Source organism: Theropithecus gelada, chromosome 10, assembly GCF_003255815.1.
Source record: "Theropithecus gelada isolate Dixy chromosome 10, Tgel_1.0, whole genome shotgun sequence".
NCBI lineage: Eukaryota > Metazoa > Chordata > Mammalia > Primates > Cercopithecidae > Theropithecus > Theropithecus gelada.
The window spans coordinates 84558412-84581230 of record NC_037678.1 but is presented as its reverse complement, the minus strand read 5'-3'; the positions used below and the strand labels follow the sequence as shown (position 1 = coordinate 84581230).

At 44.4% G+C, this 22819-nt stretch overlaps 1 protein-coding gene and 1 long non-coding RNA gene across 2 annotated transcripts in view; one reads left to right on the top strand and one right to left on the bottom strand.

Annotated features, from left to right (window-relative positions):
• ISM1 (isthmin 1) overlaps positions 1-22819 on the bottom strand; it is a 77426-nt gene that overhangs the window by 40795 nt on the left and 13812 nt on the right. The gene's annotated exons all lie outside the window — the stretch shown is intronic.
• On the top strand, positions 18423-20679 carry LOC112633805. The gene is made up of 3 exons (XR_003121586.1): positions 18423-18657; positions 19006-19125; positions 19990-20679. It is a non-coding gene; the product is annotated as an uncharacterized LOC112633805 (long non-coding RNA).

Sequence of the window (22819 nt, the reverse complement as noted above, 5' to 3'; positions counted from 1 at the left end):
GGGACACAGACATGCTTGGGAGAAATAACAGCTATAATATCACCTATTCTAGGCACTATACATTAAATCTGGTCTCATGACATCCACGTGAGGTAGACATGAGTGCCCCTATTCCACAGATGAGGAAATTAAGGCTGAGAGGCCCCTAGATAGTAAGTAAGCTACGAAATCCTTGCTCCTTTCACCATACGGTGCTGTCCTAATTTCCACCCTGGAGCTGGCTAGAACAAGAGAGTCTGCAGCCACTTTGAATTCCCTGGCCTCCCCTAAATGCTGCTCGGCTCCGGAATAACAGTTCTCCGAAGACTGGCTCAAGAACACTGGCCCGCAGCATACTGTGGATTTAATTCTCAACTCTGCTCCCTGACTTGGTTTGGTAGAGGAAGTCCTGGCCTCATTTTTTTTTTTTTAGGAAAATACACATCTAGACAACAGTGCAGCCCAACACTGCTTTACTTGTGCAGTGTAATCGCTTTTTAGGGTTAATCAGTTCTCGTCAACAAAACTCATAGATATAGTGATGTTAAAAATAATGAATTATCACTAATTCAAGAGGGGAGAAGTTAGGAATGAAATGGCACATAGTACGCTATGTAAACATGAGAGCTATTCAGTGAGTCAGATGAGGCAGAGAACTGAGGAAGTAAGACACAGAGGGCCAGTCCCTGCAAACTTCGCCTCCCGGGTTCAGGTGATTCTCCCACCTCAGCCTCCCGAGTAGCTGAGATTACAGGCGTCCACCACCACGCTTGGCTAAATTTTTTGTATTTTTAGTAGAGACAGGGTTTCACCATGTTGGCCAGGCTGGTCTCGAACTCCTGACCTCAGGAGATCCTCCCACCTTGGCCTCCCCAAATGCTGGGATTACAGGCATGAGCCATTGCACCCGGCTGATACTCTCTTAAAGAAGCCAAGCTTCTCTGTTACTGTTACTTTATTTTCCAACCAATAAGGCATACAGGAAAATACAGTGTTTGAAAAAAGAGGAGCTTCACGTTGAGCATGTTATTTCCCTGCGGCTCGAGCTTTCTCACCTGTAAAATGGGTAGCATCTGTGTGGTAAAGACACTTCTTTTCTCCTCTGTATTATTCCCTTCTCTCATTAGCCTTTTCTAACACTCACTCTCACACTGTCATATTTTCTCTTCACTGTTTTCCCCTCAGGCCCAGCTCCTATCTTCCCTAGTGACAGCCACCCCTCCACCTCCTCCACCTTTTTCAAATGTCTTCTCTGTGCCAGCCTTGCCCAAACACTTTTATGTATCACCTCTACCAATTGGCTCTCAAAGCTTCCCACTGGGTGGATATAATTATCATCACCCCCATTGTACAGATGAGAAAACTGAGGTTTGGAATCCTGCCAAAGTCACCTGGCTCATACTTACTAGGGGTGTGTGAATTCTGGCTGACTCCAGAGACGCTTTAAAGCTGGACCAGCAGAGACAACAAAAGGCAGCCTGTGTGGGCTGCAGCTGCTAGGGAGAGTGAACACCTCTTCCAACAACCTCAGTGTAAAGAGAGTGCTCAGAATGCAGAGAAAGGACCAACACCACCAATTGCCCTCCTCTCCAAAAAGGTCCACGTTGAGGATGGAAGGAGCAGTCAGTGTTTCAGTCATTTGATTTTGAAGCCATTTTATCTCCATGATCCCATGATCCTCTATTAAAATACAACTAGTCTGAGAATAGTCATGTCGGACCTGCCTGGTGAGGGCAGGGCACAAGATGGGTTTTGGGACCCAACTCTCCATTTTTACAAAGCATAATCTAGAGGATTTTTTTTTTTTTTTTTTTTTTAAAGATGGAGTCTCACTCTGTTGCCCAGGCTGGAGTGCGATGGTGCAATCTTAGCTCACTGTAGCCTCCACCTCCTGGATTCAACTGATTTTCCTGTCTCAGTCTCCTGAGTAGCTGGGATTACAGGCACCCACTACCACACCTGGCTAATTTTTGTGTTTTTAGTAAAAATGGGGTTTTACCATGTTGGCCAGGCTGGTCTCAAACTCCTGACCTCAGGTGATCTGCCCACCTCGGCCTCCCAAAGTGCTGGGATTACAGGCGTGAGCCACCGCGCCCGACCTCTAAGGAATCTTTGAAGAGGAGGATGGCACATGAGCCAGGGCACAGGACACAGGGTTTCGAACTCCCAGCCTGATGCTCTCCTACTGGCTGCTTGAGTGTCATTGCCTGGTAGATCTTCACGGTTTTCCATGACTAAATTACAAACTGTCTTTCCCTCTTTATAACTGCAGTCACACCAAAAAAACCCCAGGAACTTTACTAAATATCCTTTCAATGAATGAACAGCTGGTTGGCGGGCTGGATGAACAAACAAGATTTCAAAGCCTGATAGACATGGGCACAGTGGACTCCTCGTAGTTTCACTTAGGTTTACCATGCCGTGTACATTGTACAATTTATGCATGGTGCAAAGATGTCTGGTGAGGGGGCAAGTAATGGCTGAAGTTCGGACTGGAGGAAGGGGTACTATCTTCCCAGAGGGAATGACTTGTTGTAATTCATACAGAGGCTTATAAGTGCTAATAGATGCTCTAGTGTCACACTTCTTTCTATCTACTCTACCTGCAAAGTCTTTCCTTCCCTTATCTGTATAGAAAACTCCTATGCATCCTTTAAAACCCTATTTAGATACTGCCTTCTCTGTAAACCTTCCCTGATCTTCAGCAGAGTTAATCCCTCCTTGCTCCTCATTACTTCTCTACCATATACATCCTTCTTTTCTTTTTCTACACATTATTAGACATTTACTCATTTTTGTCCAGTTTCTGGCTAAACAGTCACACACAAATAATGACTGAACTGTAAACTCAGCTGTACAATGGGGGGTTATATTAGCCATGTTAACATCTTCAAGTCCTTTAATACTTGCTAACAACAAACAGAGCATTTTATCCATTTTTCCAATTCCTCTGCCACTGTCCTAGTCCAGGCTGCCATCATTCTCTCTTCTATCCTTCAGGTCTCAGCTTAAATGTCACCTGTAGAGAGCGAGGACTTCCCTGATCATCTTCTATAACCAGTGTTCCTTCTAACCTTTAAAAGCTCCCCTCTATCGTTCTGCTTATTTCATTTGTAGTATTTATTAGCTGCAATTATTCTATTTATGGGCTCTCTTCTTTGTTGTGGCCCCTACCATGATGTCAGAACCACAAGGCAGGAACTGTGTCTGTTCTGTCACTTCTGTGCCTCAGCACTTGGCCTGGAGCCCAGTACAGAGTACGACCTCACTAAATGCTCTCTGAACGAATGGAAGGGACAATGAATAGATGGAAAAGGAAGGAATGACAAACAGGATTTCAATGCCCAATAAGTGTGGCCACAGTTGACTCCTCCTGCATCTCTGGAACCATGTTTGGATTCTGGGATGTGGGAGGATGAGAAGCAGCTCTGGAAGAGGTGGAAAAGTTCTCGCTGGCTCCGCTCCTGTTTTAGCCCTTACTTGTGTGGTGACCCTGAGTCCTGGCACAGGATGGCACAGTCATCTGCCTCTGAGTGATATCATGGGCAGCGCCCAGCTTCTCCCTTTGCCCAGAGAGATAATATAGAGACTGTGCTGGAGGTACCAATGGCTCCTGCCACCTGCCTGTGACCAAGTCACCACTGAGCACCCAGCAAGTGCATTAGGAGCAGCCCTGGCAGAGCAACAGAGAGCAGCAGGGGTCTAGGAAGCAGGTGCAGAAATGAGGCTCAGCAGGAGATGCCAGGGGCAGATATTTTGCTCGCTTGAATTCAGTTCTGATTCTGAACATTTTCTGAATCTGCTTGCTTTTCTTCAAAGTCAACTATGAATTCAAAGATTTTCTATTTGTATGTACATCTGTTTATACTTATATATACACATATATAAAGTATACATATATGGTTATATAAATATACATATATATTTGCAGACATAAATACACATTTAATTAATTAATTAATTTATTTATTTTTGAGACAGAGTTTTGCTCTGTTGCCCAGGCTGGGGTGCAGAGACGTGATCTTGGCTCACTGTAACCTCCGCCTCCTGGGTTCAGGTGATTCTCCTGCCTCAGTCTCCTGAGTAGCTGGGATTACAGGCATGTGCCACCATGCCCAATTTTTGCTTTTTTTTTTTTTAAGTGGAGACAATGGGGTTTCGCCATGTTGGCCAGGCTGGTCTTGAATTCCTGACCTCAAGTGATCCGCCTGCCTCAGCCTCCCAAGGTGCTGGGATTACAGGCACGAGCCACTGTGCCCCGCCCATAAATAGACATTTATAAGTGTGTTTTTATATGTGTGTATAAACATACACATATATTTATATATACACGGATATGGATGTGTATGTGTTATTTTAATTTTAGCTGTGTTTTTTTTAATTTTAAGATATCTGAACTAGCCCATCGTTTCCTAACTGAGCCCACAGAAAAACTGATTATAATACTGAGTTATTAATTTAGTTCATGTGTTCTCAAAATGGGGGTCGCAGGCCAGCAGTGTTGGAATCGCCTGGAAATGTGTTTAAAATGCTGATTCTCGGGTCTCATCCCCTGTGGAATCAGAGCTTCTGGGGTGGGGCCCAGCAGTGGGTGTTTGAGCAAGGCCTCCTGGTGATTCCCTCTAGGCTCACACCTGAGAATCTCTGCTCTCACCAGGAGAAGTTGAGGAACAGTGGCTGGTAAGGAGCGATCATTCTGAACGGTACTTTGGCAAAGGGAGATGCTTTCCAGTAAACACAGGACTCCCAAAGAATGCACTTTTATCTTGGAAAAGCATAATCAGATCAACAGCGAATGAGCTCCAAGGCATCCCATCCAGCCTGGGGAGACCCTCTGAGTGGTCACCCACTCCTCAGGGATGCCCCTATGATAACACCATGAGGGAAGGCCGAGCTCCTCACCCTCCGGGTCCCTGGGTGAAGGAAGCTTTCCTCTGAGCAAGTGACATAAGAGATCAACACGCAGGGTGGGAAGATCAAAAACCCCGAAGATGGAGGGTGAACTGTGAGACTTGGTTCCTTCCTGCTTTTCCCTGTGTCAATAAATGCTAGCTTTGCCAGGCCTGCTTGGGTAGCAAGTACCCCAAACGGGGCAGCAACAGGCCTCCAACTGATACTCCCCTCGCTGTGTCTGTCTCTAATTAAGCCACACAGGTCCATGGGGAAGGACAGGTTGGTTTCAGATTGGCTACTGGATGAGATAAACTTTTCTAGCTCAGGGGTCTGGCAGAAGATTAAGCAAGATCTGAGAGGGGGACTGGGGATCCCAGGTGGGCCTAAGAGAGAGGAGAAATTATCTGTCAGTAAATGAGATAAGTGGGAAGACAGAAGGTGAGAGACAAGTGAAAGAGGAGAAAAACAGTTTCCTTCAGTTGCCCCAAAGGCCAAGTTACTATTATCATGGTTTTAAGATGGCTCCTCTTTTTTTTTTGAGACAGAGTCTCACTCTGTCACCCAGGCTGGAGCGCAAGTGGCGTGATCTTGGCTCACTGCAAGCTCCACCTCCCGGGTTCACGCCATTCTCCTGCCTCAGCCTCCTGAGTAGCTGGGACTACAGGTGCCTGCCACCTCACCCGGCTAATTTTTTTTGTATTTTTAGTAAAGTCAGGGTTTCACCATGCTGGTCAGGCTGGTCTCGAACTCCAGACCTCAAATGATCCACCCGCCTTGGTATCCCAAAGTGCTGGGATTACAGGTGTGAGCCACTGCACCAGGCCAAGATGGTGCCCCTTTAAACTGAAGAGCTCCCGGATGCAGCAAAAGCCTCCCCACGATGAACCCATCAGCAAAGATAAATCTCAGACCATCCAACACCTAACCTGTAGTTTTCCTGATTAAAGCAATGATTCATGTATGAAGGTGAAGAAGGACAATCTGTTTGTTCCCAGCATGTACACTGCAGCCATCATCAAAGCCAAATAGTCCCTACTCCAAGGAAAAAGCATAACTTCCTGAGCTGCATTCATTCACCATCTCCCCTGTGCATTTGCTCCTTGTTCTTCCAGGGACATCTTCCAGAAAAAAGGCCCGAGGGATCCATTCACACTCCTGTGTCTTAAGGCTCCATAGACAGGGCCAACTGCTGCCAAGAATCCAACTCAAGAAAATGCTCTTTTCAGATAAATCTCACACCCCCCAACTGGAAAGCTCATGTAGCAACCAGAGCTTTGCTTTCCTCCAGCAAGTTTATACCTCACCCTGTGAATATGCCATTTGCTTGCTTCAGCTTAGACTCTCCCACTTACTCCCCAAGTCTGCAGATATACAGATTGACATTTTAGGGAGAGCCAAACCCATTTTTAACCAGAGTCCTGGGTATTCAGTTACTAAGAGTTCGGCTCCAAGTTCTAAGTGCTCACCCTCCCCAGTGGTGTACAGAAAAGTCACACGGTAAGCAAAAAGTTCTCCAACATGGCACGCTGTACAAACTTATGAATAGTTCCTTTCAAAATCCTGACTTTTGAAAGCAGGCTCGAGAAGGTCAGAAGATAGAGTCTGTTACAACTCTTGCTTGCTCTCCGACCAAAGGAAATATATTTCTAGCTCTAACTTCTCCGAAGAGAAAGTCTTATGATCTCTGCCTCCCACATACCACGCTGGTCCCCTTGCTCCCTGCACCTCACTTTCTCTCATGCCAGATCATGATCTCAGGCCGTAAGTCCAACTCACAGAGGATCCCATCCCCAGAATCCTGCCTTCCCCCGCAAAGTGGAATTTCTCCCATTCTGGGTTTTGAACAGAGATTCCACGACGCATGTTTGATCTCTTCACGCTCCATTTTCATTAGTCCTTCACACTCTCCATCACTTGGAAAAATACAAACAGCATGGTTCAGTTTGAAGGTTAAGGACTGACAGTCTCCATAAACATTTTTACAATAAAAGCTGACTTATCCACTGCCAGAATTCAATGTCTGTGGAAGGGGGGTGAGATGGAATGGAGACATGGAGCGGGAAGTGAAAACCTTCAACATCAGAAGGAGGGGACAAGTGCTCACCATTCAATTACTAGGTGAAAGAAATCCCCAGTGCTTTGCTGGCCAAAAAATGACTCGGTTGATCTCTGAATAATTAAAGTATTATAGGGAGGGAAGCAGAAATCCAAGGAGCAGAACAGCAATTCCTGACTTATGGAAAATACAAAGCAATCAATGGTCATAAGTTATAAAATTTCCAGGTCATGAATACTAAAAGTGGCCTATGAAGAGATGATAAAATAATTCTCAGGATGTTTTCAGTAGGGAGAAGCAGAGGGTAAAATAGATGGGGGCAAAGGAGACCTAGAATGTAAACCACACTCATCCTAAACCACCCAACATACTTAAAGGCTGAAATCACCTAATTAGCTGGGATTCATTTTGATGGTGTGTGGGCAGATGAGCTGCAGGGCATGTATTCATTTACTCATTCAATATGTAATTACTGAGAGCCAATTACTCCATTCCAAAGACTGGAAATACAATAGGGAGCAAGATAGACATTAATCTTACCCTCATGGAGCTTACAGTCCAGAGCAGGGGTTCCCAAATGTACATCCTGATGCCTCAGTCACATCCTAAACCACATAAATCAGACAGGGAGTTTGGGGAAGGGTCCAGGCACCAGGACCTTAAAAAGATCCCTAGGCGATTCCAGTGTGCAGCAGGTTTTGGAAGCGGCTTGACCTGCTTAACTGTGTTGCCATGGTTTGCCCAATCAATGAGGACCAAAGCTTGCCCATTACTCACTCCTTTCCCGCTCTGTTTGCTAAAACTCCATATGCGCCTAAGGACTTCATTCTCACATCTTCAGCACATGTGAAATGCTCTGCAAGCTGAATTGACTCTGAGCCTTATCAAAGGAGTTTCCTAATGAAAGCACCAGCCACATCCTTGAAAGCTAGTAGGGGCCCTCTTTATTCCAAACCTAAAATTGGACACAGTACCCAGTGTATAATCTGATAATGGTATAAAATATTTGAAACCCAGGCCATCCCAGAAATCCTAAGCCTCCTGGCTACCCTATCAATGTGGTCGTTTCATGGCATGAACCCTGGCAGCAGACTACCAGCAGTTTTCCATCTCCAGATTTCTTTGTTAAGGAAGAAAAAGAGAACATGCTTGATAGCTCTTCCCTTCTGTTCACTGTGAGCTTTTATATCCAGTTCCCTTGGAAGTGATCAATGGAAATCCATTATAGACTTTCTTGGGCCTCCTCCTGGATTTTCATCAATTTGGAAAGGAAACATTACATTAAGCCTTTTTCTGGAAGGCCCCAGGAATGTTTGCAAATGAGAAAAAAGGAAAAGAGAATGCAGAAAGGAGTCTGCTTTAAAGTTGTAATGAACATGCCAGGAAACAAAACAAAACAAAACAAAAAATGATGGAGGCTGACAAAAATGGTTCAGGAGAAGTACTCCCCTTTGCTCCCCATTGTGTGTTCCGAAAGGCAAAGTGGTCCCCACTCAAGCGACCAGAGCCTGCCAGTTGGCCAATTCAGCAGCATTCCACTACAGAGATTAAAACCAACTTTATGATTGTGGTGCAAATAATAAAGAGCCTGGCAGGGTTTCCTTCCAAAATGAAAGCTCGTTTATTTTCCGAGGTGTATAATTTGGTTGTAAATGTTTCCTTTGGGCCAAAACATCCTCAATTGGGTTTTTGCCTGGAACACATCACTACTTTGCTGGAGAAGAATGGACTCCGTGTGGTCCTGCCATGTCTGTCCACCCGGGGCACGGAAGGGTTCCAGCTGGCCTGCCTGTGTTTCACGTCTGGAGGCAGTGGTCTGTTGGCAGAACTAGGGGTGGGGAGCAGGGGAGGCTGGCCTGGAATGGCTGCACCAGCTCCCCAGCCCTGGTCCATCTGTGAAATGGGCAGGCTCGCAACTGATCTCCCTCCTGCCTGTTTTCAGTACCTTTCAGTGGTGGGGAGAACAGAAGATCATTAGGAACCCTGATTCCTGTGATATTTGGCTTTTTCCTACCCAGGTCTTTGTGTCCTTATTTTATTTATCTTTTCAAAAATCATCCTAAAAAATCCACCCAGCAATGAGTAATATTTGGATAAAGGCAACAGGTTCTTTGCAGGGCTCCTGAGCTGACCACATGTACATGGGGCCTGAACTTGGCCCATGATGTTTAGCCAATCTTACCTAAACATAAACAGCTTTTTCTCCTGTACAAGCAGCTTAAGAAGTCACAGTGCTTTTTACCAGTATTTTCATGTTGATCAACTCTCTTACATCATATACTTTCACCTTGCTTTCCATTTGTCCCTTCATGTTAATTCAAAGCCAGTGCTCGGTTTTGAAATATATTTATTCCACTGGCTTTCCCGCCTCAACCCTAAATGGCAGGTCATGCAGAACAGGGAAACATCTGGGGATCAAGGGAAGAGTCTCAAAAGTCATCATGTGCCATCGCTTCAGGTTGTTTCAAACTGTCCCTCTAACACTGGGTTTCGGACGAAGGAGAGGAAAAGAAGTGAACTGAAAGGGGAAAACAAACTTGGCACATTTCACCCCGGGTACATGGGAAAGACACTGGTAGAAATTAGTATTATGAGGCCTGGCTCAAGAGGTAAAATTCAATGGTTTTATTTATTATGAAATCACTTGCTGGGAAATGATGCAGTATGCTTTCGCTAAACTCAAGATTCTCCTGAGACTGATCTTGAAGCAGTTATGTCAGGCAAGGTGTTGCATTAAAAAAATAGCTTCCTCTGGAGTGGAGACATCTCCCTGCTAAGGCCCATCATCTTTTCAAAATAATATCAAATTTTCCAGTGACATGGTTCTTCCAAGACAGTTCACACACCAGCAACGCAGTTCATACTCAGCTTTTTGGATAATCACCTGCTGCTGGATATCAGACCCCTTGTTGCTTCAAGTGGAGCAACAAGAAATGTTCATAAAGAAGAAACAAGTTAAGAAATGCCAGAGAGTAGCAATATCTGACAATCTGACACACAAAGAAATGTACTACTATGAATCGGGCAGCCACAACCTCAGTCTCCAATAACTCCCTGGCCTTAACTCATTTCTTCCGCACTTTTGGATGCTGCCATCACCCACATAGCCCACCTGGAACTTGGAAAATCAGGTTTGCACAGCACTTGGAAACCACAATACTGACACACGATGAACAAGTCATAGAGGAAATTCTGACTTTCCTCTGGATCAGACCCACAAAGGCAAGGGATTTAAGACCACTCCTCTTGCATGAATGTCACTTTTGCACTGTGGTTAGAGGATTTTGTTCTAGGACACACACATCATACTGAGATAAAAGAGAAACCAAGATCCTACTTCTTTTTGAAAACCGTAATTCTTTCCTACTTCACTACCTTATGTCAATATATCTGAGCCTCCGGGGCTGTAAGTCACTTCCTGTCGTGGTCAGGTTTCATCTCCTTTATGAAGCTTTCAATACTTCTCACAGTTCCCAGGTGCAAACATGACTTGGCTGAAAGTCATTTTGAATTCAAAATATTGCCTACAGAGGCCTGGATGGTGGGTTTTGAGAAATAATTATCCCTCATGCTAAAGTCTCTCTTTTAAGTTGCTCCTCCTACCTACACACACACACACACACACACACACACACACACACACCCCTCACTTTGCTGCCAAAATGCTGTGGTTTCAGCCACGGCATCCGGCAAAGGTGTCCTGGGTCATTGGAACCCTCCTGACCTGTACAGGCTACAAGCTACTGATAACTTCATCAGATGGGCAGACGTGAATCAGGGGTCAGGAAGGGACACGCTGACCCTTAAAGACACAACATTTCCTGATGCTGTGTTTTTGGTAAGTTGAAAAGTTCACTTCACAGAAGAACAAGAAATTGCAGACCCAGACCCTCTTTCTGTCTCTAAATCTCTTCCTTTCTTTCTTTCTTTCTTTCTTTCTTTTGTTTTTAGACGGAGGTTCACTTTTTTTTTGCCCAGGCTGGAGTACAATGGCACGATCTCGGCTCACTGCAACCTCTGCCTCCCGGGTTCAAGTGATTCTCCTGCCTCAGTCTCCCAAGTAGCTGGGATTACAGGCATGTGCCACCACACCTGACTTTGTATTTTCAGTAGAGACGGGGTTTCACCATGTTGGCCAGGCTGGTCTCTAACTCCCGATCTCAGGTGATCCACCCGCCTCAGCCTCCCAAAATGCTGGGATTACTGGCATGAGTCACTTGGCCCAGCACTATTTTTTTCTTTTTTAAAAATCTCTGTCTCACTCCCTCCTTTCCCCTGGAATGGTTTAAAAAAGAGAGAGAGGGAGAAGGATATTCATTACAATGCAGGAGTTATCAGGTGACTCTAAATTGCTTTATTAAAAACCAAGTCCAGTCAGGTGGTTTTACATTGAAAATAAAAAAGAAAAGATATGAATGGAGAATCCCAAATCAGTTACTTTCTTCTTACAAGGCCGGGGTATTGGGGGATTGGACAAGGTCTTAGAACTTGGGAATGTAATCATGGCTCTGCCATTGTCCATTTCAGGCAAGTAGGTAAACTTTCTGGGTTTCCGGTTTCTCGTCTATAAAATGAAAAAACAGTATCTGCTCTGCCTCCTTAAATGTGGTGAAGGCATTTTGGAAAGCACAACACGCCCTGACCTTCCAGACTTTCTTGGGCACTTTCCTTATGCAAGTAGCTACACTGCGTGCCATGGCTGTAACAGAGAAGTAAGCTATGACTGCTGGTCTCATGGCCCTTCCTCTGTCCTGGCAGGCAGAGTGGGGAGTAGGGATGCTTCATACCCACAGATAGGCATGGAGCAGGAAGCATGCAATATTCACTCAAATGGATGACCCATGCTGTGAGGGTTCAGAAGTGGGCCCATTTCTACCTTGACAGTTCACAGAAAAGCTTTTTTCTTTTTTGTGAGACAGAGTCTCGCTGTGTTGCTCAGGCTAGAGTGCAGTGGCACGATCTTGGCTCACTGCAACCTCCACCTCCTGGGTTCAAGCGATTCTCCTGCCTCAGCTTCCTGAGTAGCTGGGATTACAGGTGCCCACCACCACACCCGGCTAATTTTTTTGTGTGCATTTTTAGTAGAGATGGGGTTTCACCATGTTGGCCAGGCTGGTCTTGAACTCCTGACCTCAAGTGATCTGCCCACCTCAGTCTCCCAAAGTGCTGGGATTACAGGCGTGAGCCACAGCGCCCAGTCCACAGAAAAGCTTTTGTGGCCTGTCCAGAATTTTTGCAATCGGAAAGAGGGCGAAGAACATCGGAGTGGGTGGGTACAAGGAATAGTGAGAGTCTAATTTGGCTGAAAATGCATCCTGTAAAGTGAGGGGCAGGAAAGGTGGATCAGTTCCAGATATGGAGTTCCTCAGTATCTGTTCTGAGGCATAGAAAGGGGAATGACTGGAAGTTTGTGAGCAGAGGAGAGCAACAGTTTAGAAGATGAAACTAAATATTATTTTGAATTGACATGAAAGGAGAGAAATGAGAAATGAAATAAAATGAAGGAATTAAGGAAATCTGGAAAAGTAAGGACCCAGGTAACTACCCTAGGGTGTGCAGGGGAACTATCACTATTGGGACACACAGGAATGGGCAGGTACATGTGGAGGGGAGGATGGCAGGCAGCTTCTGAAATGGCCCTCAGTGACCCCGTCTCCTGGAATATACAGCCTTGTGCAATCCCCTCCCTTTGAGTGTGGGATGGAGCAAATGACTTGCTTCTAACAAATAGGACATGGCAAACATGATGGAATGTCACTGAAATTAGGTGACAACGACTGTGGATTTTGTCTTGCTCATACTCTTTTTCTGGCTTTATTCACTTACCCGCTCTGATAAATTCAGCTGCCATCCTGGGACTTGCACCACGGAGAGGCCCACATGGCAAGGAACTGAGGGTACCTTTGCCGTAGCCTGTGAGAGACCATGGGCCAAGGGATCCAGGTAAGCTGTGTCTGAATTCCTGACCCACGGAAGTTCTGAGATAATAAACGTGGGTTCTTTTGAGCAGCTATGGGGTAGCATAAGTATGGGGTAATTTGTTATACAACAATAGATAACTAATACAGGAAGGAAGATATTTAACCAACATGGGATGGCAGGGAATAAGTGCTTTCTGGTATTAAAATCCCAGACTCATGGTCTTTTTTGACTTTAGGAACATTTTGTAAAAAGAAACCTCTCCACCACTCCTTTCTTTCATTGTTTCCTAGTGTTGATTAAAGAAACATGACCTGATGTTCAATTTCAAAAGACTCAGGGGGGCCTTCCAATAGAAAACTGGCAGGAAATTAATGCCATATACACCAGGCAAGGCAGATGTTTCTGAATATGACACTTAGGTGAAACACACCTTTCCCTTTTACACATTTTACTCACTTTTGACTTTGCACAGGCAGTTTGTTTCTAGGGGGATGAAAAGGGGGACATATCTTCTCAATAGAAAATGGGGTCTTCCCACAAATCCATGTGACACCAAAATACCTAATGATGGCTAACAAAAAACCTGGCCAAGGATTTTGAAGAAACCACATTATCTCTTTATCTGTGTTGAAATTATGGAAGTATATAGTAAAGGTAATACCATGCCTGTGAACTGGAATAAGCCTTCATGCTAAATGAATATCTTTAATATGTTTTTATATGCAATATGTTTGCTTATCATTAAATTCTTTTCACTCGTCATCTTGCTATGTGAAAACAAATCATCACAAAGCTGCCTTACCAAATAATTTGTAGGACTTTAGGACATGTAATGTCTGAATAAGTGACCACTATATATTTTCATTAGCTTATGCTGATTTTTTTGCATAGGACATCTTCTACAGTAGTGGTAATCCTCCATATTTCAGCTGACACCTCTATGTGAGCTGTGGTCATCTCAGTGTTCGGAGAGTCCCCTCTGCCTACATGAAAACCAGTCAGAGACGAGCTGTTTTGAATCAAGTCTCCTGCTCTTGTAGACTTTTAATTTGACCTTGGAATGTGCAAGCAGACCTCTGCATTTAATCCAACATTGAGGCAAGTTTTCTCTTTGCCTAGGTTTATCTTGTCTGTCTGTGAACAAAAGAGAGGATAGCAAAGTACCTTGTTTGGATTTGTCTATAAATGTGACCTTCCTAAACTGGCTAACAGAGTCTGTTTCTGACCTGCAGATGAATCAGCAATGCCTATATTGGAGATGTGGTAATAGACAAACACTCCCTTCTGCAAATACCATGAGCATTGAGGTCTATCCCCATTCCACTAAAGCAAACATATTATCTGGAAAATTGAGAAACAATTCCAGCTTCTCTTCAAATATCTAACTATTTCAGGAAAACTGTGCCTGCTATTCTAACTGCAGAAATACTCTGAACCTCTAAGTCTTGTCATTCCATATAAAATGAGTTGTAACAATTTCTACTGAAACTCTGTTTTGCTGATTAGTTAATGGATAGACATAGTGCAAACAGGTGCTTAACAATGATGGATATAGCTTAAAATTCTGGGCACACTCAATTTCTTCCCTAGGTTTTGGTATTAGTGAAGGGCTAATTTTTTTTTATTCATAGCTTATATTTGAAAAAGTGAGGGGATGCATGGCAGTCAATGGCATTCAGATGGTCATTTTACTGCTTTTATAATAAGAGAGACCTAGCGGTCAGGCAGGAAGAAGACAAACAGCTGAGAGTACAGCCCTAAGTGTGGAATACTGCAGAATCTTAAAAGCATAAGCCATATTGAGTAAAGAGGCAGAGAGGGCTAGCTTTCTACCAAAAATACACGTCTTTGTGCCACGCTGGAGGCAACCCTTTTCAGGGAATACATTTCCCAGTCATCCCGCATCAAGGGATGATCCATGTGAGCAGAAGTGATGTATGTCACTTATGAGCTGGGACTGTTAAGAAGACATCAGGGCCTCTATCATCCTGGGTCCCTGAATGACTGCATGGAACTGACCACTAAGAAAGCTGAGGGTGAAAGATGTTAAATGTTGTGCCCATGGTCACAGCCAGTTAGTGACAGAGCAGGGACTCGAAGTTATGTCTTCTGACTTCCAAGGCAAGAGTTCTTTTTGGTAATAGATAAGGAACTTCTTCCCCAAGCCACACAGTCACGGTGATGAAAAGCATGGACTCTGGTGTCCAGACAGCCGAAGTTCAAATCTTGCCTCTACCTCTGCTATCTGTGTGACTTGGGCAAGGTACTTAATCTTATTGCGTAAAATGAGGATAATAATAATGCCTACCCCAAGGTGTTGTTTTGAAGGTTAAATAAGTCAATATTAATCAAATGCTTAAAAAAGTGTCTGGCCCATAGTAGGGACTATGACAAAGGCAAGTAGATAAAATCAGGTGAAATCTGTATAACTACCAGCTCCCATCACTTCACACATGAACACTAAGGGATGTGATGTCTTAAGCTATGGCTGCCAACCTCACTGATCGAGGCTCAAGTAATTCCTATCCCTCATCTGATGCTTTTATACCAACCTAAATCAGCATATAAACAACAGCCTGGAAGCCACCATGCCAGTGAGCAAAGGTCTCACCTCCATTCAAGAGAAGCTCAGGACCATTCCCATCATGGCTCCCCCAGTTGCCATCAAGAGACCAGGCTCTCCACTCTACACATCTCTGAACACTTAATTGGACTCAGCCTTTCCTCCTTCACCTTCCCAAACCTGTCCTTTACTGGACCTTCTAGGGCTGTTACTCCATGATAATCAATCTCTCATTTTCCACTTCTCTGAACATCCCCTCAACCTCCTCCTCGATCTTCCTGGTCCCATGGCTACCTCCTGACCTTTTCTTCCCCTTCCTCCTGAAAAATATAAACAAAAACCAAACAAACAAATCCTGCTCCTTTCAAGATGTTGGATGTTCCAACTGCTCTGTGGAGTTTCTGGTCATTCTCTATTCATTGAAAAGCCCAGCTTCTGGCTTAGTCTTCTTTACCATTGACCTCCTGTTATCCTTTTTGGTGACTTCAACATCCACGTAGATGACCTCCCCAGTTCTTGGATCTCCTCACCTCCCACACCCTTTCCCTCTACTGCATCTCAACCACCCTCTTCCCTAGACCTGTTGTCAGTAAACTTTCTAATAAAGACACTTCCCGTTCTTTTAACTCGTTTTTCCAGTTTTAAAACTCGTTGAGATCTCTAAGCCACTACCATTTTCTCAACTCCCTTCAGCCTTCTCTTGTTTTTACTTTCCTTCTTCGACGTGTGTTCTTTTATTTTAATCATTTCCTTGCAACGGCTCTCAACTCTGCTTGCCCCCTTCTCTTCTCCTTATATAGTTGACTGGCAACACCTCCATTTTGGTTGAACTCAGTGATCCAACTTCTGTAGGTTAGTAGCCGAGCAGGTGGGTGATGGGAACAATAAAAGCATCCAACTTGACAAACTTGCTTTATTTTAGATTCATGTCCTCAAACCCTCAAATGAATACTAAGCACTGTTCCAAAATCCAATTGCCCTTCCTTCACAATCTTACTTGCTTCAGTACCCAAGATGACCATTTCATATCTTCTCTCCTCAAATGTCCTACTTATGCTCCTGCCCTCCCTTCATATTTCACTGATGGAACAGGAGTCATGGGATGGTGACTCTTTTATTACCATCACTCTTATCTATTCTCCTGTCTGCATAGCTCATTTTCTTCCTCTTCCCAATTGTTCCACAGAATAAGCTTTCCTGCTTCTACGAAAGGCCAATGCTCACACATAGCCTCTTGCCTTCTTGAAGAATTCACTCCTCATTTCTCCTCTCTCAGTTTTGCATCATCATTCTCTCCCTTTCTATTGGATCGTTCTCATCAGCATCACAGATGTCCTGGTATCTCTGATCTTACATGAACCAAAAACTCTTTTTTGACCACATGTTCATATATCTCCCCTTTATAGTAAAACTTTTGCAAGACTTATTTGTATATTCTGTCTCCATTTCCTCACCTTCCATTTGTTCCTTTACCCAACAGACACTGGAGTCTATTCCCATGATGCCTCCACAACTGCTGTCATTCAGGTCACCAGTCATAGCTGTGTTGCCCAGTTGAATGAGCACTTCTCTGGTTTCATCTTTTTTGTTCTCACAGCAGCATTTGATAGAAGTCCTCTCTCCTTAAGGCATTCTTCTCCCCTGGCTTCTGTGACACCACCCCTCTTGGTTCTCCTTTTACCACTTTGGTCATGACGCCTCACTCTCAGCTTGTCCACTTGACAACCTCCCTGCTATTATCTTCACTTACATGTCCCAGAGGCATCTCATATTCCACATATCCCATGTAAATCCACTGACATGAACTCTACCCTTGTAAAACTGGAAGTTGTCTTTGACTCTTCACTTCTTAACTCTGAAATGCAATCCACGAGCGTATCCTGCTGGCTCTGTCTCAAAATTGTGTCTTGCATCCATCCACTCCTCTCTACCCTGGTCCACATCCCATTACCTCCTCCTTGGATTATTATGAAATTTTCTAACATATCTATGTTCTTCCCTCTCATTCTCCACTGATCAGATGGAGCCATCATTTAGAAGCTCTTCAATGGCTTCTTCCTCACCAGTCCTAGAACAGTCATATTCTTTATCATGACCTGCAAAACTTTTGCTTTTTTCTACAAGTTCATGTGCCACTTTCTTCCTTACACACTGTTCTCCAGTCTCTTTTCCATCCCTTAGTCGTGCCAAAGTCCTTCCCACCTCAAGGCTTTGGTGTTTGTGATTCCATCTGCCTAACTGGCTCACCCAAATTCTTTGCAGAGTTGGTCCTTCTATCCCCCAACTCAGGACTCAAGTGTCACTTTTCCCTCAAGTCCTTCCTTGACCACTCTCTTTTAGTAGGAACTCTCCGTTATTCCCTGTCTTTTGCTCCCTGTTTATGTCCTGCTAAGCACCTATCACAATCTATAATAATTCCTTTATCATGAATCAATTATTGTCAGTTTTCTTTCTAGAACACAAGCTTGTTCTCTATTGAATCTCCAGTGCCTAGCACAATATCTGCTCATCACAACCACGCGATAGGAAAGTGCTGAATGAATGAATGGAATTGTAGAATGCTAACTATGTGGCTGGGCAGTGCTCAGTGCTTATATGTACATTATTTCATTTGTCTGACTGCAGTTTGGTTGTATATTAAATAAAAGAGAAAATTCATGTCCATTTAATTACTTTTCTGCTCCTGTAACAACCTAACAGCAACCACCATGTAGCAGGACCCCAGCACTTTAGATGTACATTTACTCTAATTCTCTTCAGCTAAGCGGGGCTATAAAAACTTTTACAGATGTTCAGGAATAGGGGGTGGTGTGGTTCATGAAAGATGACTTGCTTTGGAGTCTGGTACTGGCTGGCACTAGGATGAATGAATGGTATGGTCTTAGCCAAATCTTTTAATTTCTCCAGGTTTTAGATTATTTGTCAATGAAATGAGACATTGGGGCTTGACTATCTTGCCAACAACAACATTCTAGAATTTGCGGAGTGTCTACAACCTGCCTTCTAAGCAGAGTGCCTCACCATGGAGTGCAGGCGGGTTGGAGCACAGATGAAGCCCCGGTCCAACCTGGGCATTCCTGCAGCCATGTGCAGTGACCCTTGTGTATGTGAGTGCCTGTCATATGCCCACGTATCCTGGTGGCACAAAAGGTACTTTACGTAGATTGTCAGGACCAAGACACAGAACCTTCTTGGGGCACACCACAATAATTCCCCCACTAGCATTCACCTTAAAATGAAAGAAGTAAGTAAAAATCTTCTCAGATCTCAGGGAGGAACCTGCAGATGGACCCCTGAAAATTTAAGGCCAAGGCCATTCATGTCCATTATTGGGCTAGTCCAGACCTTAGCATTAATCCTGGCCTTGGTGAATAAGAAGTAAAAGAACCACTGTGGGGCATGAGAGAACCACACCAGACAGAGCTTCAGGGCAATGATTCCCTGGGGAGAACCTGGAACACAACTTTGAATACCTAGTCTGCCATATATTTTTTCCTAAGAACCTGCCTTTCATTATTTCTATTTAATACCTGCTGTTCAATGTTTAGATTCACTCTCTTTGTGATCCCAACGCCTCTTCAAATGTTTCCAGTTTTTTCTAATTGATGTGGATTCCCCAGATTTATCTCATTTCATGATGTCTTCAGAATTGTGTGTTGTGCCGCTATCACACTTCACACTCTCAGTAAGGAGCTCTCAGTTGTCTCACCTGGTTCGTGTCTTCCTGAATGTACCAGTGAGGGGAGCAGAGAGGGAGGGATGCACTGAGTTGTTAGCCTTTTTCCAGCAAAGTGTGGAGAGCTGAACCTTTTCAGGAGTAATGGGTTAAACAGAAATGGATGACTTGACCACTCTTTAGAACGTCGTATCCCCTATGGGCTGATCAACTGCTATCATGAGTGAACTTGAAAGGATTATTCTGGATTGGTCAGTTTTCAGGAGGCTGGTCATTTTGATTGTAGATGTGACTTTCACAGCTGGGTCAGACTCCATGTGAAGCCAAAAACTTCCTGTATGTTATAATTTTACTTTCTTCTTTCTGGAAAGTTAATAACATTCTTCATTTTCTGACAGGCATAAAAACAACTTTGCTGTTTTCTAGTTGAGTTCCAGTATCTGGAAATGCTAGTAAGTCTGTGACATTTTCACACAGGAATTATGTGGAGTGATGTCCATGTGGGTATTGGGGAACCACGTATAATTGATCCAGGAGTTTAATTTGGCCCCAACCCTTAAAAAATGTTTACTCCACTGAAGGGCAGCTCCAAATAAGTTAATGAGTGATGGGCTATGGATTTTGCCATTTTGCCTGATTTTAGTGAGGTGGCCCTCTGGTTTGAAGTAGATTGCCTCTCATTAATGACCTCCTCAAGAACTTTCAGAGCCTAGGGAAAGGGCTGGAGCATAAAAATATACTTCAAATTAGTCCCCAAAAGTCACCATGTCCAGTAGAAGGCTCACAGGCCCATGGCTGGACTTCTGGGAATGTTTGGGCAGTGTAACCACAGTGATGTTTATGAAATGGAATGTCCATCTCACAGTGCTCTCAAAGGTATTCTTTTTTTAAAATTTTAAGTTATTGCTCCTCTTTATTGTAAACGATGTCCTATAAAGAAGATATATGTCTACAATTGAGCTTTGAAGGAGGACCATGGAGCCAATTCCTTTTAAAGGGAATGAAGTCAAGCAGTAAATTTGCTGGTCACTCTTTTCATATGGACTGCATCTCAGCCAGCAGTTGGTCTTTGATGTTGTAACAATGGCACTGGGACCTGAGGCAGAGGAGCACCCCCGTAATACTGAAACTAGCCTGCATTCATTCCAATTTGGAGAACAATCTGCAGGATAGCACACACATCAGGGAGCCCAGAGAGTGAATTCCAGGGCTGTGGGTCATCTTTCCCAGTGAAAACCAGCCATCTCTTCTACACCATGTACCCTGCCTGCTGCGTTCTTTACTCTTTTATTAAAATTGAAGTATGATATTCCTACAGAAATATACACATATATAACCCTACAGCTCAATGAGATTTGACAAACTGAAGACACCTATGTAATCAACGCCTAGATCAAGAGGCAAAACATCACCAGTGCCCTAGCTGCCCTCTTTGGACTCCCTTTTCATCACTTCCTTGACAAAGGTAACTCTCTTCCAACAGCACAGGTTCCTTTTTCCTGGTTTGGAACTTCACCTAAACAGAATTATCCAGCATGTACTTTACTGTGCCTGGTTTCCTTCACTCAACATTACATCTGTGAAATTGTGCATGTTGCATGTAGCTGTCATTTGTTCCTTCCCACTGTGTACACTTGACTATCTTATTATCTATTCTGTTGATGGCATTGGGGTTGTTTCCAGGTTGGGACCATTTTAAACAGTGCTGCTATGAACATTCTTTTTTAGGTCTTTGAGTGCATTAGTGAATAGATTTCTGTTGGGCACATACTCGGGTGGAATTGCTGGGTCAGGGGCATGTTGATATGTCGGCTGTGTCCCCATTCAAATCTCAATTGAATTGTATCTCCCAGAATTCTCATGTGTTGTGGGAGGGACCTCATGTGTGCTGCAGGGGCAGGGTCCTCATGGAGAACCTTTTCTAGGGCAGTGCAGAAGGGAAATGTGGGGTCGGAGCCCCCACATGGAGTCCCTACTTGGGCACTGCCTAGTAGAGCTGTGAGAAGAGAGCCACTGTCCTCCAGAACCCAGAATGGTAGATCTACTGACAGCTTGCACCATGTGCCTGGAAAAGTCGCAGACACTCAACGCACGCCAGCCCCTGAAAGCAGCTGGAGGGAGGCTGACCCTGCAAAGCCACAGGGGCAGAGCTGCCTAAGACCATGGGAACCCACCTCTTGCATAAGCGTGACCTGGATGTGAGACATGGAGTCAAAGGGGACCATTTTGGAGCTTTAAAATTTAACTGCCCTGCTGGATTTCAGACTTGGCCTGGGCCCTGTAATCCCTTTGTTTTGGCCAATTTCTTCCATTTGGAATGACTGTATTTACCCAATACCTGTACCCCCATCATATCTAGGAAATAACTAGCTTGCTTTTGATTTTACAGACTCATAGGCAGAAGGGACTTGCCTTATCTCAGATGAGACTTTGGACTGTGGACTTTTGGCTTAATTCTGAAATAAATTAAGACTTTGGGGGATGGTTGGGAAGGCATGATTGATTTTGAAATGTGAGGACATGAAATTTGGAGGGGTCAGGGGTGGAATGATACAGTTTGGCTTTGTCCCCACTCAAATCTCAACTGAATTGTTTCTCCCAGAATTCCCATGTATTGTGGGAGGGACCCAGGGGGAAGCAATTGAATCATGGGGACCAGTCTTTCCCGTGCTAACTCAATGAATATCCCAGCGTTAGTTGGAAAGGTGAGAAGTTTGTTAACATAATTGTCTTCTACTGTATCACTCCCAAGAATTGTAACTCTGAGCAGGTCCTTGTTAGAAGTATGGCCGAGACGGGCACAGTGGCTCACGCCTGTAATCCCAGCACTTTGGGAGGCCGAGGCAGATGGATCACAAGGTTAAGAGATCGAGACCATCCTGGCCAACATGGTAAAAACCCTGTCTCTACTAAAAATACAAAAATTAGCTGTGCGTGGTGGTGGGTGCCTGTAATCCCAGCTACTCAGGAGGCTGAGGCAGTAGACTTGCTTGAACTCGGGAGATGGAGGTTGCAGTGAGTCAAGATTGTGCCGCAGCACTCCAGCCTGGGTGACACAATGGGGCTCCATCTCAAAAAAAAAAAAAAAAAAAAAAAAGAAGTACAATATACAATGCACAGAGCCTGTGGAACTGCTGTCCCCAGGCATGTTCTGTTTCTCTTGTTGCATCTGGGGAAGTAAGGTAGGAAACAGTGCCCTTTCCTCAGGGAAAGTGGTCACAGGCTCAAATTGTCCAAGCCCCATGAGTGATGAATAACATATTTAACATATTTGCAGGCACAGTTCCTACTATGTAGCACACAATTTGTAAGCAGTGAAAGGGCAACCCTTCCGAAAAAAGATGGAAAGAGATGGGCGTGTGTTTCTTGACTCAGAAACAACCCTTGGTGGGGGCTGAATCATGTGCTGCCACAGCAACCCACAGGATGACATGTGGGAGCTTCCTCTAGCTCTAACTTCTCAGTGGCAGGGCCCTCTGGGACTCACCCTCCCTCTTGGCCTGACTCTGGCCCCGGAGTCAGGCTGAGCAGCTTCCCAACACAGCCCTGGTGATGTCACTATTCTTATCCCATTTTACTGAATGGGGCCCAGAGATGTAGAGAAGTGTAAGGATTTTGCTTAGGGGCAGAGACTTAACTGAGGAGCAGAACTGGAATCAAAACAACTCCAAAGCCCATGACCACTTTTTGGCTAGTCTGTTGGATCTTGTGACTTGTTTTGGCTGATGAA